The 18,807-nt window shown below is 35.7% G+C and overlaps 1 protein-coding gene across 1 annotated transcript in view; it reads right to left on the bottom strand.

The window, feature by feature from the left end:
• The window catches only part of nmu (neuromedin U), a 34,430-nt gene extending 18,233 nt beyond the window's left edge, over window positions 1-16,197 (bottom strand). Inside the window, exon 1 of the mRNA XM_051138990.1 lies at window positions 16,080-16,197. The gene's annotated coding sequence lies outside the window, so the exon portion shown is untranslated. The remainder of the gene's footprint in view (window positions 1-16,079) is intronic.
• Window positions 16,198-18,807: the final 2,610 nt, after the last annotated feature.

Raw genomic sequence — 18,807 nt, 5'->3', positions numbered from 1 at the left:
GAAATTAAGAGGATTAATCAAAGAAGAACATCAAGAAAACCGCACTGCTGTCAAAACAGATATCACGCAAATTAACTAAATGAATATGTGATTCTTTCTATAGTGATCGAGGAGTAACATTAGCATGAGTAATAGTTAATCACAAAAAGTAGACGTGACTCATTATATTACATGTAGGATTTCTCTGGAGTTTTCTCGCTACATTATTACAAAAAATTAAGTTACACGCATGTAGCATGTTCCTTGCTGTTTTTTACACTACACTCTTAAAAATAAAGGTTCTTTATTGGCATCAATGGTTCTTTGAAGAACCTTGAACATCCATGGAACCTTTCATATGCAGAAAAGGTTCTTTATAGTTTCTTTAGATTTTTAAAATGTTCTTCAAAATGGCTCTTTCAGAAACTGTTCACTGAAAGGTTCTTTGGGGAACCAAAAATGGTTCTTCTATGGCGTCACTGCAAAAACACCCTTTTGGGACCTTTTTTAAGAGTGTAAACTGTAACTGTAACTAAATATGTTAGATTTATTTATTCATTACGCAGATGCTTTTCTCCAAAACCTCATAAAATGTAAAAAGCTATTTAATAGTGATTTAATAGACACTAACAATTATAGCACAGATTTTAAAGCTGTAATTAAAAAAAGCTTTTTTTGTTTGTTTTAAAAAGAGTAGTGCTGTCAAATCGATTAATCGTAATTAATCACATACACAATAAAAGTTGTGTTTACATAATTGACTTTCTGTCACTTTTTCTGGTGAATAACAAAAACTGATTTTGTGTAAAAATTGATTCATCGCGATTAATCGCATCCAAAATAAAAGTCTGTGTTTACATAACTGACTATAGTATTTATACAGTATTTATAAAATAAATCCATTTTTGTTATTAACCAGAAAAAGTGACAAAAAAGTCAATTGTGTAAACACAAACTTTTATTTGAGATGCGATTAATCGCGATTAATCGATTTGACGGTACTAAAAAAAATATTTTTTCACGTTTTGTTAAAAAAATGAATGGACTTTTTGACCTATTATCAAACACTTTTGATTGCAAAATAAAATATTAATACATGACAAATCTGATTATGCATATATAGAGTCTAACATGAATCAACGAACAAAACATAAATTAAAAATTACTTGCAAGTATACTTTTGAAGTTTTAGTTAACCCAGAAATAATACTTCATTTATTCATGTTCCAAACTTGTATTACTATAGGACTATAAAGAATATGAATGGGGGATGAAAGGATGGTAACTGTAACTGTTAAACCTCAAAAACTTTAAAGGGATAGTTGAACCCAAAAATGAAAATTCTGTGATTAATTTCTCACCCTCATGTCATTCCAAACCTGCAAGACCTTTGTTTCTCTTCACAACACAAATGAAAGGAATCTATTATGCAGAAATCAGTTTTATAAGGTGTTTGAACATAGCTGTGTGGCCGCAGTGTGTTACAACCAGCCTATAATGGCAAAAATCCACCCATTCATTTTTAAATAATAAATCATAAACAGTCTCTCTGAACACACAATACAAGATTTCTCCCTACGAACATGTCATAAATCAACGTCAGTTGCGTTGCTGTCTATGAAGGGTCAGAAAGGTCTCAGATTTCATCAAAAATATCTTAATCTGTGTTCCGAAGATGAACGATTTTGGAAAGGTTTTACAGGTTTGGAACAACATAAGGGTGAGTAATTAATGACAGAATTTTCTTTTTTGAGTAAACTGTCCCTTTAAGATACCACAAGCCTTTAATTCTTATGAAGCCATTTATTGACACTGCAGTGTCAGGAAGTGCAATAGCTTTAGGTTAATGGACAGGTGGATTTATTGGCTTATACACCGTCTCACTTATTGGTCAGTTGGGTAACTTGGGGTTTTTGTGACCCAGGAGCACCATGGGAAAAAAAAATGTGACTCAGCTTCAAGCTAACCTAAGTGATTAAAGTATGACTCACACAGCAAGTTTATCAGCGCTAATCTCTCCCGTCATACATACACTCATTCCCCCACCTATTCCTACACACCACCTACACACTCCCAAACACATTTCCCCAATAGTATTTACTTCGCCCAACAGTTTTAACGCACAAAGTTATACAGGTTAGATCAATATAGCGAGGGCACCATGATGGCAAACATGTAGCATCGGTAATTTTCCATTTAGAGAGTACATGTTGTTCCTGACTCTTAACATACAGGACATAAAGAGCCTCTTATGTGCAATTATTACAGAACACATGTTGGATTTGAAGTTATCATTATGAAATAAAACAGCCCTGACATCCGTCTGGCTGTTGTTTTTTTTCCGAACAGCTGAACTGTTTTTGAAATGTGGTGCTTTTATACTGAAAATATACATCCAAAGCCTTTCAAATGAGTCAGTAGACATAAACAAAAACATTTCCAGCTTTTATAACCTGATTTTTTTGGGAAATAATTTACTGCACACTGCAATCCGTGGTAAACATACTCATACCCATAAACATCCATTTATAAATGTCAACAGTCATTTATTTTAATGTGAAAATGGTGGTATCTTTTTCACTCTTCTGCCGATGTTTACAGTGAAAAGAGGCTGGGTAATTAACCTTATCAATATGGCAAGATACTGACATTATGTCATTGCCACTTCACGGCAATCTTGGAAAATCAATGGGTTGAGAGCAGCTGCACACAATGTAGCCGCATCTGATAAACCACTATATAATTAATGCTTCCGCTGAGTACGGCTGCGGCATTAGAGAGGGAACTCCAGGCTGAGGGAATAAACACTGATATTTCAGGGTACTAATTAGAGGCCATGATGTCTTTCAGAGGGATAAGGAGTTTATCAGGCAGTGTGCTCTACAAAAAAGAAATGCATTAGACACACAACCTAAGCAATGAACTATTATGGATACATAGGCTACAAAACAGACAGAGTAGAGTATGGGCTAAAGATATAATTTGATTTCTCTCTGAACCACTAGATGGCACAAAAAATCACTGCAGCACTTTTGCGCTTTACTAAACGCACAACAACTGATACTTGACACAAGCAAATTCGAGTTGTGAATGTTTAATGACTAAAATGTAACATTTTTAAATGTTATAGATTTATGATATAGATTTATGTAATAAATAAAAATCATTAAAGGTGACCTATTATGCCCCTTTTTACAAGATGTAAAATAAGCGTCTAATGTCCCCAGAGTGTGTATGTGAAGTTGTATGAGCCAAAATGCCAAAATGCACTTTATAAGTCTCACTTGTGATTATGAACTTGACAAATTCAAGTGTTCAACTTCACGTCGTTTTCAAATGCATTTTTTAACTACCATAGTTCTATTTACGATCATTCTGGTAGCACATAAAGGCAGCATCAGTGAAAACAGGCAAAGGCAATGGTAGCTTTAGCAATATTAGCCTTACAGAGTGCCAAGAAGCTCAAAATACCCGACAGATAATTTTTCTATAGCTTGTTAAAATTGTAAAAGTTGTGTTTGTCCCTTTAAATGCAAATGAGCTGCTGCTCCCGCACCCTTTTCAGAAGAGGGCGGAGCTTCAAGAGTCGACAAAAACAAAACAGGACAATCTCACGCAATGAAAATGTCAGAAGCTTTATATATTTTTTATACAGCCTTATATGTTCAAACCGGAATTGGTTTAAAAGTCAGTCATGATTGTACTGTGCATAATAAATGCGCGTTTATGAATTACACAGACTGAGAGCACGGCGTGATAAAAATAACGCAATAACTGGTCTCATGGTGCCATTGCGCACGATCACAAACTTTTTAATCTCGCTTGTGATTATGAGCTCGACAAATCAAGCGGTCAACTTCACATTTCTTTCATATGCAATTTTAAACTACCACAGTCCTGTTTACAATCATTCTCGAGCACGTATAGGCAGAATCAGTGAAAACAGGGAAAGGCAATGGTAGCTTTAGCAACATTAGCCTTACAGAGTGCCAAGAAGCTCAAAATACCCGACAGATCAATTTTATATCTTGTTAAAATTGCCACTTTTAGGGTATGAGCCAAAATGCGCCATTTTTGTTTTCCCCTTTAAATGCAAACGAGCTGCTGCTCCTGCCTCCTTTTCAGAAGAGGGCAGAGCTTCAAGAGCCGACAAAGACAAAACAGGACAATCTCAAGTACTGAAAATGTCAGAAACTCTCAGTAGCACTGTTCAATCCAGAATCAGTTCAAAAGTCAGTCATCTGACTGTACTGTGCATAATAAATGGGCGTTTATGAATTACACAGACGGGGAGTACGACGCGATAAAAATAACGACATAGCTGGTCTCACAGTGCCATTGTGTGCTATCACAAACTTTTAAAGTACCACTTCACTTTGCTTTCATATGCAATTTTTATTTCTATTTAGGATCATTCTGGTAGCACGTATAGGCAGCATTAGTGTTTTATTTTAGCCAAATGAGCTGTTTTTGTGTTTGTCCCTTTAAACGCAAATAAGCTGCAGCTCCCAGCCCTCTTTTCAGAAAAGAACGTGGCTTCAAGAGTCATCAAAAACAACACAGGACAATCTCACACACCAAAAATGTCAGAAACCATCAGTAGTGCTGTTCAGCCTGATATGTTCAAACCAGAATCGGTTTGAAAGTCAGTCATCTGACTGTACTGTGCATAATAAATGCGCATTTATGAATTACACAGACGGGGAGCACGGCACAATAAAAATAACGACATAGCTGGTCTCACGGTGCCATTGTGTGCTATCACAAACTTTTTAAGTACCACTTGTGATTATGAGCTTGGCAAATTTAAACGGTCGACTTCACATTGCTTTCATATGCAATTTTTAGTCCTATTTATGATCATTCTCATAGCATGTATAGGCAGCATCAGTGAAAACAGGCAAAGGCAGCTTTAGCAACATTAGCCTTGCAGAGTGCCAAGAAGCTCAAAATACCCAACAGATAATTTTTATAGCTTGTTAAAATTGCCACTTTTTGGGTATGAGCCAAAATGAGCCGGTTTTGTGTTTGTCCCTTAAAATGCAAATGAGCTGCAGCTGCTCCCAGCCCTCTTTTCAGAAGAGGGCGGAGCTTCAAGAGCCAGCTTGTGATTATGAGTTTGACGTGTCGACTTCACTTTGCTATCATATGCCATTTTTAACTACCACATTCCTATTTATCAGTGAAAACAGGCAGAGACAATGGTAGCTTTAGCAACATTAGCCTTACCAAATACCAAGAAGGTCTTTCAGAAAGGCCATTTGGAAAACAAACATGTGATACTTTGTCTGGAGCTGACATTCGCGCACAAAGCGTTGGTATTGATCACTAAACATAAAGGGGACTTAATCGATTTTGTCCGGGACATTTACTTCGAAAATGTAATTTAACCACAGTGTCCTCAGAGGCTCAGATGGAGGGAGTTTATGAAGACTCCTATTTTCGTTGGTGCATCCCAAACACACAACACTTCTAATGCCTCTTTGGCGCTGACATTGTATCTCTAGCAGCTACAGCAAGAAAACAGTAATGGCGGACTGCTGCTTCTCACTCAGGACTGTGTCTATGCTAATACGGCAGAGACTGTCACAAGTGGGCGGGATTTCTCCCTATGATGATGTGTACGTAGATATCTGGAATCGCATGTTCAGAGAGACTGTCTGATTTACTGGGATTATAAAAAAAAAATGAATGGGTGGATTTTTACCATTACAAGCTGGTTGCTTTCACAACTGTGTTCAAACACCTTATAAGAGTGATTTTTTGCTAAATAGGTCCCCTTTATTATAACCAAACAGGCTATATTTTGAGACAAAGATCTTGAAAAGTGTCCCTGCTGTTGGGGCCAAAAGCACAATAATTGATAAATAATAGCTCCATTTGCTCCATTAATCTCCATTTGTTGATGTGACATTGTTAGATTCAAACAGTCAATGTTATTAAGTTGGGTGTCCATGTTATACATAATCACCATATTCATAATGAAATAATTATATAAAGTAATTAAATATTAGGCTATATTTAATTGTTACTACTGTAATATTCGATCAGTAATGTCCATCAATGTTCAATTAAAAAAATGCATGTTTTTTCTGCAATCATACATTATGTGAAAATCAAATTACACTACTTCATCAGCAATTTTGGGACACTATAATGGCCCAACAGGAAATATCTCTGAGGAATATGAGATCTTGGTTCCAAATAAACAAACTGTAGAGATAAACGTGTAAATAGGTTCCATTACTCATTGAAACAACTTCCCGTTAGATCTAATTTCAATTAAGAAATATATCACCTGAAGCAGAGGAATTGCTTATTTCCCCAATTCTCAATCAAAAGTCATTTTTCATAGTTTAAATTTCTGCAATGCTGCAGTGCTTGTTGTTCCCAGGCATTATTATAAAGCATAAAGTATACTTCTCTAATCATCCTGTGGCCACAATTGCACACGCTAATTACACTACTGCGCATTTTTCGCTGAGTGCAATTTTGTTCTCCGAGCTGATTTTACTCTCTTCTAATTGCTTTTCACCTTCCTCGTTCACTTTCTGGTCACAACTCGCCTCAAACTGCAGTTTTCATTTTCAACATACATGAAATGTTAGTGTTTTTTACTTGTAGCATTGCTTATGATAATGGAGTAGCCAAAGTAAGAAAGCAGGAAAGATTTCCCAGGCACTTAAGCTATTATAAGCCAGAACAGACATTTATGCTTCTCTTTCAACATTTCATCAGTCTCGCCGAGCCCAGGGGCATCTTTGAAATTGCATAACTTACTCAATGTGACAAGTGTCACCATGTTTGCCATTAAGAAGAACGTCGTCACTTATTTCCCAAGTGGCTACTTGACATCTTTTACCGAGTTTTTAAAACCCCAGATCAGTGTTTTTTATGTTTGTAAAGATAAAGTGTTCTCTGTTCAGTCTGACATGTAAAAAATATATATTCATAAACTGCTGTGTAGGTCTCATGTAGATATTTTACATCTTTCTTTTAAGGAAAAATGGCTGTAGCCACTGAGATGAAAATAGCCGCAAGCAACAACACTGGTTTACAAAAGTCTAAAATCATATATCAGTGACCAAACTCCCATATGCAAAAAAAAAAATGCCTTTTACTATTGGTAGTAGCCTGTCAAAAAAATTAGATTAGTATTTTATTAGGTGAGTGTCCTTATTAAACTGAACTAGCAGAACATTGTTCATGTTATAAGTTCACTCAAAGACTAATATGAACTAACAAAGTGGAGGTCACGTTCTGTTTTTCTGCAATTTTTTTTAAAGCCAGTGATTTCAATATGAATCTGTGCAGCTATGAAATATCACTTGAGGGTGAAGTGTTTCCTTATATTAGTCTTTCACGCAGCTTTTGCAATGGGTTCAAGTTTTTCACAAAATTGTAAAGTCAACCAGGAGAAAGCAGCTTGGTTTGAAAGTGACTTGTGTGAGCTGTGGTTTATTTACAAATAGACCTTAGTGTCTACGAAATTTCATCTAGTTTTCACTAATAAAAATGAGACAACATAGCTATTATACGAGAAATGTCTCTGAATATAAACTCTGCTGTAATTCTGACACAAGGCCACAGACTTTTATTCACCTTATCTTTAATGTGACACCAGCCACGGCAATTTGTACTTTGAATATAAGGCTTTCAGTGTCATCCGCTTCCAGTTGTAATGCAACGTCCTTTACAAAACAGCTTGTTATGCTGCTTGATATTTTAAACTGGTATTTTTTATTACATTATGCCAATGCATTGACATAATTATAAACACACTGGTGTGAAGTGCAAAGTTTTAGCCTACTACTGTACTTGTTATTCTTATTATTATTTACCTAGATCTTACGTCTTCTGGTTTTTATATTATAGTACATGGAGGTAAGGTCGTATGAATTTATGAATGAACCGGATGTTTTAAAATCTTCCTAGTCTACTGCATTAATTATGGCATCTGCTTCAAACACTACAATTGTTATAATTAACTTTTGTTAATTCTACAATAAGTAAAGCCACTTAACCAGCTAATTACTCATAAACAGCTACAGAAATATCCACCTTTTTTTTTTTACATGGAAGTAAGCCGTTTTCTGTGAATGTGCAAGACTTTCGGTTCATTTGCCGCTGTGGGGAAACAGAGAATTTGTACTTAACGTCACGGTTTGGACAGTTAAGGCCTTTCCGCACTGAGCGCGATGCGAAAACATGAGAGTAAACACACTCTGACTCATATAACGCTCGTGCACGTGGAAGAAAATGATAGAAATTAGATGATAGAAATGATTAATAGAAACTGTATTAAGGACGTGAGAAATAACCATCTGTTCTCAGATACAGTGACAACAAGGACTGGCTGGAATAAAAAACATTTGCTTTTTCGGTGTGAAAATGTTCACAGCCTATGTGCCTTTACCCGGATGTGCGACCATATACTCAGATGTAAACAACAGCATTGATTGCACGGATAATGTACTACTGAATATGTTGTTCTACTAATTTATGCTGTCTAAACTATGGGGAAAAAAACATGTGGAAGGTGCTAAATCATATAGAGAAAAACTTATTTCAATATTTTGGCAAACTAAAGTTAATAGGTGGTAAAGGTACAAGCAGTATTAATTAAGATATTAGTCTAATATTCACCTGCCTGACTGGAAATGATAAGAACAAACACGAATGTTGTCAAGATTCTTGCCCTGGAAATTCTGGTTCTGTTTGACCAACCACAAACTCCTTTTGTTCCTCAGACAGTTTTTGCACTCTTCTCCTTGATTTGTTATAACTTTTGGCAGTCTATAGTACTCGAATGTTTTTCTCGGTCAGACCGATTAGTAAAGCCCAAAACATGACAATAATAGACCATTTTCAGAAGCAATAATCAGCAAAATGTACAAGTTCCCTTCAGTTCAGTGGCATTGTTTACGTTCAGTCCCGCCATGGCCGATAAATGAGGCATAATGAAAACACTACTATAGACGTTTTTCCTGAACACAGAAGTCACTCCTGTCTCTTAATGCTTTGCATTTCCGGTCTCCAGTGTTTCTAGTCAAATTAGCGTATATTCTGAGCTAATAATCTAATGTTTAACCTATTAAAATGTTTTTAAAAGCACATGGCTCCATAGCGCCAACACGTTGCAATGTGGCAATAATAGTCATTTGTCAGTGCCTCACTACTCAAAGTTTAATGAGTGTGTAAATGAAACAAAGCTGCCGACATTAGCTACATTAAAAACAGACAGATGCTATTTGAACGAGAAAAATAACAAAGTGCAGTAAACTGTAAAACTGTTTTCACTACAAACCACTGTGTTCATAATTAAGATAATACATTAAAATAATGTAGTAAGACACACCAGTTTGCAATATCAAGCAGGAAAACGAGCTTGTTTGTATGCTAAAAATCACTAGAGGCAGATGAGACCAGAAGCCTCGCACATAAAATTTACAGTTGGCCGCTATTACATTAAAAAATAAGGTGGTTAGAGGCACCGCAAAAACGGAAGTTCAAAGACAAAATTCAAAGGGCTGGGAGCTTGTGAATTAGTCAATGACTCACTCATAAGTACTTCTCGCAATTTTACTTGTAAGACAGTCACTGAAAATGCCCGTAATTTGAATATTTTTTTTTTATATTTGAAGTTGAAATGTTATAGTGTTATAAACAAAAAATAAACTACCAATGAATGTATATTTAGGCTTAATCTAATCAGCTACTTTAAAATGAACATTGCTTAAATCAGTAGTGTAATACTGAACTTCTAAGAAATAGAAAGTTTTCCACAATCCTCAATATTTGGAGTCATTAAAGATGACTTATAAACCATTGATCTGTTCATTATTATAATTATAATGAAATGTAATGCTGGCAGTCGTGCCTCACATTCACTGACTCATCTCATGTTTGTTTAACATTCTGACTCCTCTTATCCAGCAGTGATATTTTGTTGTCTGTCATTAACGGTACAAAAGTCGACATGTATTATGAAGACATACACTTTCAACCCTCCTCCTACGATTCACATATTTCAGTGTGAAAAGCCATTTGGGAAGATGATGTCGTATGGTCTGACACCTTTCATTATATTCGGCCAGCTGCAGGGTGTTGATTTTAATGTTGATTTTTTATTCCCAATATCCCAACTACCAAAAACAAGTCAAAGCATATAGGCTTTTGAAGTGACAAATTAGCAGTGTGTTTTCTTGCCCAGGGCAGGTGATGCTGTGTATTGATTACAGTGTAAAGTGTTTGCGCCTGAATTTCTGATGCCACTTTTTCAACTCCACGGACATGGTGTTCGTGTGAACATGACTTTTAAAATCCAGCTGACATTCTTGTAAACAGACAAAGGAGAACTGAAATCTCCACTGGACTTTACCAAAATATAAACTGCATGGAGGGAGCACCCTGAAGTTTGAAGATTCAGGCCGTACATGGGATAACTGCAAATTTGATGAGTCTTCTTTTCATTAGTTGTCCTTGTACATTCACTAGTTTTTTCAAAAAGAAGAGATGGCTTTGTAATACAATCCTATTCAATGGTAATAACATTATCTAACTGACCGCATTCACAGTACAGCCTCATTACATCCTTATGTTGACTAAATGACTCTTCATTTTCCTACGCAAATGACCTGGATATTAGCCTATATTCAACTATTGTATCCATGTGCATAATAAGATAAATGTTTTCATGAAATGTAACAAAACAGCTTTGCATGATCTAACTACAAATGTGGACATAGTAGACCACAATGTATAAAATGAAGCTTTTATAAAGTAAAATGAAGATGGAAGGAAGACATTAGTCAGTTATTAGGGTAAAAAAAAAAAGATGCTGCATAAACACCCAGGTAAACGCCAAAATATACAATATGCAATATTTACATAACCTATCCAAAGTTGCTAAAATTTATGAGTGTAATATGATTGAATTGCAACAGTTGCTGCTAAATGGCGCCTCGTAGTGGTTGAAGAAAGATACATCATGTTCGCAAACAAATGGCTGTTTTATGTAATCTTATTATGACGAAATCATCAGAGGATAGTACTTTCCACCTTATTCTTCAACGCAGAAGTAAGCCTATGGGTGAGACTTCCGGTTCATAAGCCACTGGGAAATAACGAAAACCCTGGTGAAAAAACAGCATATGCTGCAGGGCTCTCAAGTTTTGGAAAAGATGAGAGTGAGATTACCATTAGGGGAGGAGCCTCTCAAATATTTGCAGCATTGGCCCCTCGGCGCCACGCAGTTCTCTCAAGTTTTTGATAGAAATTCAATTTTATCTATTGGTTAAGATTGACCAGCACAAAATAGAAATTATCACAACTGGTAAATCTAATAAAAGTCTTCATAGAAAATTAAAAAAAATGTTTTATATATTTAAAAAATATAAACGTATCAAGAATAAAAAGAAAGTTGGCCCCAAACAAGCCAAATTAACAGCAGTGCTCAATGTACATACTGTACACATACAGTAGGATTGCAGAACCTGCCCTGAGCATGTAGCCCATGTCAAGCTGTGTGTGTGTGTGTGTGAGAGAGAGAGAGAGAGAGAGAGAGAGAGAGAGAAGGCCTACACATTTCCACTTATGAATGGCATTTTGTATTGCAAGTGTTTTTTTGCACATTTTGATGCCTTGATGACAGTGGTAGGGGCTCGAACTTAACAACACTAACTAGTAGTCGAATTATGTAATTTAATAACAAAATAAAATCTGTTACAGTTACTGAGAAACAATGTACAGTTAAATTACAGTTGCTTAAGAAAATGTTAACGATCCACACACACAGATTTGATTTCCAAAATTGCATTGACTGGTCTAAAATATGAGACATCAATGCTTCAGGAGTTCAGAACACAGAACAGGACACATGCTTATTTGATAACTGAATTTTAGAAAAGTAAGCAAATGTAATCAGTTACATTACTTTTAAAGCACTTAAAATAGTTATGCTACTTATTACATTTTAAATAGGGTAACTTGTTATCTGTACCCCATTACATTTCCAAAATAACCTTCCCAACAATGTTGGTACATTTGTATTTTTGAAATATATAAAACAATTTTTTTTTATAAATTTGTCTGTCTTTTGTCAGATTTACCCAGGGTGTAATTTGTGAAAAAAGCAGAGGGGGGATTGCTTTTGAAAACTTTTTTCAGGTTGAACCAACTCCAGTAAAGCTATAGCCTAACTAAGTAACCTAATGTTAGTGTAATCTGTTAACAATGCACATTATATACCGTTTTTTTAGGCAAGTACCAGATAATGAGTGCCATGTCGTGAAATGTTTTAATACGACGAAAACTGTCTAACGTGATCACAATTTAATAAAAACATTGTAAGTTAGGCCTATTAATTGTAATGATTTCATTTCAACGAATAAATTGCAAAGAACACAGTATCAACAAAGCTTTTTGAAACTCCGAATCAGTAAACCACTGCGTCGCAAAATGATTTCAAAGCGCTCCAGTCAGATCGCGAATCATTCGATTCAGAACGGGACTTCAGAGCGCCTATCACGAATCATTTGATTTAGATCGGAATTTAGGAGCGGGTTCGCGGGATGTTCTTATCACCACCGGGGATAAAAAAAGATTCAGCAGAGGCAGGAATGCATAGACCAGAGTGGGAGAAATAGAACGGGACAAGTTGTCCCTTTCTCAGCGTGAGAAACACAAGGTGTGGCGTGAGAGCGTGTGAAATGGTTGAAATGCGTGTGTCTCACGGTGAATGCGTGAGACTTGAGAGCCCTGTGCTGGTAGGTATGTTTTGATGCTGGTTTTTGCTGGTTTATGCTGGTCATGTTGCTGGTCAAGGACCAGCATAAACCAGCAAAGGACCAGCTTAAACCAGCACCAAAACATACCTAACCAGCATCCCAGCATCAAAACATGCCTACCAGCATATGCTGTTTTTTTCTCCAGGGAAGAAAAAAAACTTGCAGTACATGGTAAGCTGATTGCACTACAAAGTTTATTCATAGATGAGATAATAGATATAATATGAAATAATATGGTAAGACCATTTTGCAATATCAAACAGCAAAACAAGCTGTTTTGTAAAGCTAAAAATAGCTGGAGGCAGATGAGACCGGAAGCCTGACCCATAACATTTACAAATGGCCACGCCCGCTCTTACGACAAAAATAAAGGGGATTACTAGAAATCAGCTTTTAACACTGTTTATTTAGTTTAAGATGAAGCTCAGTTCTCGCAAAACGCGGCACTGAACAATAGAAAGCTGCTTGAATTGAGAGTTGTGTGTTTGACTTGTAAGCTGTGCATGTTGTGCAAGCTATACATTTTTTAAAATTAAATTATTTTATAAACAAATAGATATATCTACCATTTTAGCCCTGCTAAATAAACGAAGCAAGCTGTATATGTGACATAAGTACAATTCAGTTCATCTAGTACCCATTATGACCACAAGAGAGCAGCATCCGCTTTATAGAAAACAAGATGCTTTGAGACTACCGCTGGTCTTTAGAGTCTATTTAAGTATTTAAGTATTTAAGTATTTGAGTCTGCTTCAATTTGCATGGTGTTGAACAAAAGTGAGGTTTTCTTATTATATACTTTTTTTAATTCCATATTCTCCATTTTATAATTGTTATGGAGTTCTTGTCAAATAATAACAGGTCATAGTGACCAGTGGCCGTCAAGCTTCGAAACGTAAAAAAGCACGCACTATTTTCCATGGAAAAAATAACAACATAAATCCTGAATGCCATGAGGGTGAGTAAACGATGACCGAATTTTTATTTTTAAATGAACTTTTTAAGATATTCAGATCTTAAATGATAGATCTTAAATGGGAATGAATAGCGGTATGACCAATATGTAATTTTGTCTTTTTAAATAAGTTAAGTGAGCATCTGCTTAGGTAATTTTTTGTAAAAATAAACACAAATGCATTCCAGTGGAAGGTGTGGAAGTCCAGATTCTGCACGTGGGCATTGGGAGGAAATGGGCTTTCCTTAATGGAAAGACAGAGTGTGTGCTTGCTGCAGGGTTTATGCAGGAGTTTAATGTAATGTAAAAGCGTTAATTCTATTATAATTCAGCCTTCTTTTTCATTTTGGCACGTGTTATGTTATCTACACATTACATTTGTTCAAATTAAATCCAGCAATTAAACATCTGTGCCTGATTCTAATGAAAACAACCATATGCTGGGTGTAACCGAATCCTGCCATGCTTATGGTTGAATATGTCTGAGCCGAGATACTGATACATACGGCTAGAGAAGGCAGAATTCTGAATGAATTTTTCTGGAGTTGATGTCCAGTGAGGGGGGCTGGGACAGGGTGACAGCTGCAGGGAGATGGTAAGTGTGCTTCCCCACCGGCCCATAGCCATCTCTCCAGATGGCCTACATCTTTATAAGCCTCAGAGCTTTACTAGCATAATGGTTTCCTAATATGTAAAGGGAGTTTTGAGTTTGAGGAAAGAACCGGAAGAGGTTCTAATATGCTGATTTGGTGTGCAAGAAACATCTCTCATTATTATTAATGTTGAAAAGAGCGGTGCTGCTTAGTAGTTCTGTGGAAACAGAGTTACATTTTTTAGGATTCACTGATTAATAGAAAGTTTAAAACAGCATTTATTTTTAAAAATAAAAATCGATGTATATTGTATTTAGACACTCATAAGTGAAACAATATACACTAATAGTCAAAAGTTTTTGAACAGTAACAAGTGTTTTAAAGAAGTCTCTTGTGCTCACCAAGCGTGCATTTATTTGATCCAAAGTACAGCTAAAACAGTTACATTTTGAAATATTTTTACATTTTGAATATATTTTAAAATGTAATTTAGTCCTTTGATTTCAAAGCTGGATTTTTAGTCGCATGATCCTTTAGAAGTCATTGTAATATTCTGATTTGCTGCTTTTTCAGGTTTCTTTGATGAATAGAAAGTTCAGAAGAGCAGCATTTATCTGAAATACAAAATCTTTTGTAAAATTATAAATGTCTTTATCATCACTTTTGATCAATTTAAATCATCATTGCTAAATAAAAGTATTAATTTCTATTAAAAAATGATACTGATTCCAAGTTTTTGAATGGTATAGGGTATAGCTTTTTAATTCAGATAAATGCTGATCTTTGGATTTTTCTATTCATCAAAGAATCCTGATAAAATGTACTCCGCTGTTTTAAATCTTGATAATAATAATAATTCAAAGTGTTTCTTGAACAGCAGATCAGCATATTAGAATGATTTCTAAAGGATCACGTGACACTGAAAACTGGAGTTATGATGCTGAAAATGTAGCTTTGATCACAGGAATAAATTACATTTTAAAATATATTCGAATAGAAAACAGATATTTTAAATAGTAAAAAAATATTTCACAATATTACTGATTTTGCTCTATTTTGGATCAGATAAATGCAGGCTTGATGAGCAGAAGAGACTTCTTTGAAAAAATAAAAAATCTTACTGTTCAAAAACTTTTGACTGGTGGTACATAAGCAACTCAAGAAAATATTGCGGCATATGGGAGTTTCACAATAAATGAGATAACAACATAATATTTTAATATTGTATACTAAATACACAGCTTAATGCATGAAATATTTAAACTTATGCTGACTTAATATAGGGCAGCCCACTAGGTTTTGGAGCTGTGCCGCAGTGCTTAAACTGCATAAACTGCATTTCAGGTCATGGACTGCCTAGAAACATCAACTTCCCTGGAAAGACCAGGGCTGGGTGATCGGCAGCTGGTGAACAGAGCAGTGGCTTTTTATGTGCCTCTCTTCCCATTGATCGTCCTGTCTCGTAGAGATTCACATTAGAGCCATCAGCAATCAGCCCCACCTCAATCATGGAAAGGGCCCTGGGCTGAAAACCATTAAACGGTCTGCTGGGTTGTAATCGTAAAATCATGCTGTGAAGCCCCCGGCCCTTCATATAAAGAACCATTGACAAAAGCATGCAGGGCAGCGTGTTAAATCCTGCAGAAACTCTTTGTTACTGTCATTTGGGTCTACATCATAGTTATTCAAAGATATGTAATACAAAAGTGGAATCTTAAAGTGATAGTTGATCCAAAAATTTAAATTCTGTCATTGGTTACTCACCCTCATGTCGTTCCAAACCCGTGAGATCTTCGTTCATCTTCGGAACACAAATTAAGTTATTTTTGATGAAATCCGAAGCCTTTTTCGACCCTGTATAGACAGCAACGCAACTGACACGTTCAAGGCCCAGAAAGGTAGTAAGTACATTGATTAAATAGTCCATGGTTAATGCAATGTAGTCTAATAAACATGCAAGGGATCGTAATTAGGAAGAGAGTTATTCAAGACGTGAGAAATGTAAGAAATGAGTTCACTATCCTCAGCTCATCGTGAGAACTGACAGGATGCAGATCACCCATTCAAACACACACACACACTCATCAAGGGTGCGTGAGTGATAACACAGTCCGGCAGAGGTGGAAAGGTCTTTCTGCATCTCCCACCACCCCTTATCAGTGACCTCTCACACAAACTATTGCAAAAGACTAAAACGTTCCCAAACACTAAGTGCATGGTGCAGGGAGAAATATAACATGTGGAACGGTATGTTAAGTATGTGTCCATGCTCTTTCCAGAATACAAGGTGTGGCCAAAACATGTGAAATGCCACGTTCAATGAGTTGTCCAGTTTGGACTTTAGTTGCTGTGGACATTGGCAAAACAAACAGGAATCCAGAAGGGAAAACTGTAAATCAGATTACAAGCAGGTCTTTGCTAAAGCCACACCAACTGCATGTTTGCAAAGACAAAGGGCATTTTGAGAGATTGGGTGTTTTTAATCACGTTAATTACTTAAGGATTTTTCAAGCATCTGATTTCAGAGACCACCAAAAGTCCTTGCTAGAGAACCTTTTACAGTTGATGTCAAAAGTTTACACAAACCTTGCAGAATCTGCAAAATGTTAATTATTTTACCAAAATAAGAAGGATCATACAAAATGCATGTTGTTTTTTATTTAGTACTGGCCTGAATAAGATATTTCACATAAAAGACATTTACATATAGTCCACAGGAGAAAATAATTGTTGAATTTATAAAAATGACCCTGTTCAAAAGTTTACACACACTTGATTCTTAATACTGTGTTGTTACCCGAATGAGTTTTTGTTTTTTGTTTAGTGATAGTTGTTCATGAGTCCCTTGTTTGTCCTGAACAGTTAAACTGTCCACTGTCCTTCAGAAAAATCCTTCAGGTCTCACAAATTCTTTGGTTTTTCAGCATTTCTGTGTATTTGATCCCTTGCCGACAATGACTGTATGATTTTGAGATCCATCTTTCCACACTGGAGACAACTGAGGGACTCATATGCAATCATTACAGAAGGTTCAAACGCTCACTGATGCTCCAGAATGAAAAAACATGCATTAAGAGCCGGGGTGTGAAAACTTTTAGAATTTGAAGATCAGGGTAAATTTATTTTGTCTTCTGGGAAACATGTAAGTATCTCCTGTAGCTTCTGAAGGGCAGTAGTAAATGAAAAAATATGATATTTAGGCAAAATAAGAAAAATGTACACATCTTCATTCTATTCAAAAGTTTTCACCCCCTGACTTTTAATGTTTGATTCCTCTTATTTTAGTAAAATAATTAACATTTTGCAGATTCTGCAAGGTGTATGTAAACCTTTAACCTCAACTATATACTGTGTGAGGGGAAACAACACATTAAGTGCATTATTATAAAGACAACGTGTATATTCCTGAACATATGTACACTACATTGCAAGGAGGAAGAGATATAATGTAGTTTTTCCACAAAACATTATGATAATTAATTTTATGATTACATACCGTTTAAAATTCTCATATCCTAATAGTAATTGTTTGAAGTTTAAAAATACTGGTATTTACATATTAACAGTATTTCTGCAGGATTTACATGACTTTATGCATTGATAATCTAGAAATCTAGAAAAAGTGCAAGCCTAGTGAATCTCCAACTGATTTCATCCAGCTGAGCTTATCTTTTGTATTGGGCAATGTACAACAAATTCAAAAGTAAGTGCTCTTTTCTGTTGATTCTAAAAATCAATGAGATTTTCCTGGCTATACACTAATTTGTAGTTACTAGAGTGAAAAAAAAGCCTTTCTTTAATGCTTAGAACATCAATACATTTCAAGCTGATGTTTTGAAACTAAATGTACTAAAGGTTTAGGTGGTGGAGATGGGGTTAGATAAGATAGCAAAGAAACTAAAAACTGAGGGCAGCAAGTCCATTTCCAAAAACACAACATGTAGTCCATTGCGTGTGAGGCTGTATTTGACTCATGCTGCTCCCCAGAGGCCCTGTGACATAACGAAGAGCAGCTCTTTAATTAACACATTTTAATAAGGACACAGTGGCAACAGATAGTGTGGAGAAAGCCGTGAACAATAAAGTCTGTCTCCATTAACTCAACAACAGTCTCCATGTTCTAGGCCATAAACTATCTATGTGGCAGAAATAGGCTTCCATATGATCACATCATACTACCTTTACCTTTACTTTATGTTTCATCAGAGTATTGCAATGTTGTATACCATATATGCAATACTATACCATATATGACAAACAATGATCTTTGAAGAAGAGAAATTATTAAAATGATCTTTAAAAAAAAAGTAAAAATGATTTTTGTATCTTCATGACATTATGGTCGAACCACTGATGTCACATGGACTATTTTGTTGATGTCCTTACCACCTTTCTGGGCCTTGAACATGCTGTCTATGGAGGGTCAGAAAGCTTTTGGATATTAATTTGTGTTCTGAAGACGAACGAAGGTCTTACAGGTTTGGAACAACAT

The sequence above is a fragment of the Labeo rohita genome, chromosome 20 (assembly GCF_022985175.1).
Source record: "Labeo rohita strain BAU-BD-2019 chromosome 20, IGBB_LRoh.1.0, whole genome shotgun sequence".
Lineage (NCBI taxonomy): Eukaryota > Metazoa > Chordata > Actinopteri > Cypriniformes > Cyprinidae > Labeo > Labeo rohita.
Note: the sequence above shows the minus strand (reverse complement) of the source record. Positions and strands in the feature narration are given on the sequence as shown.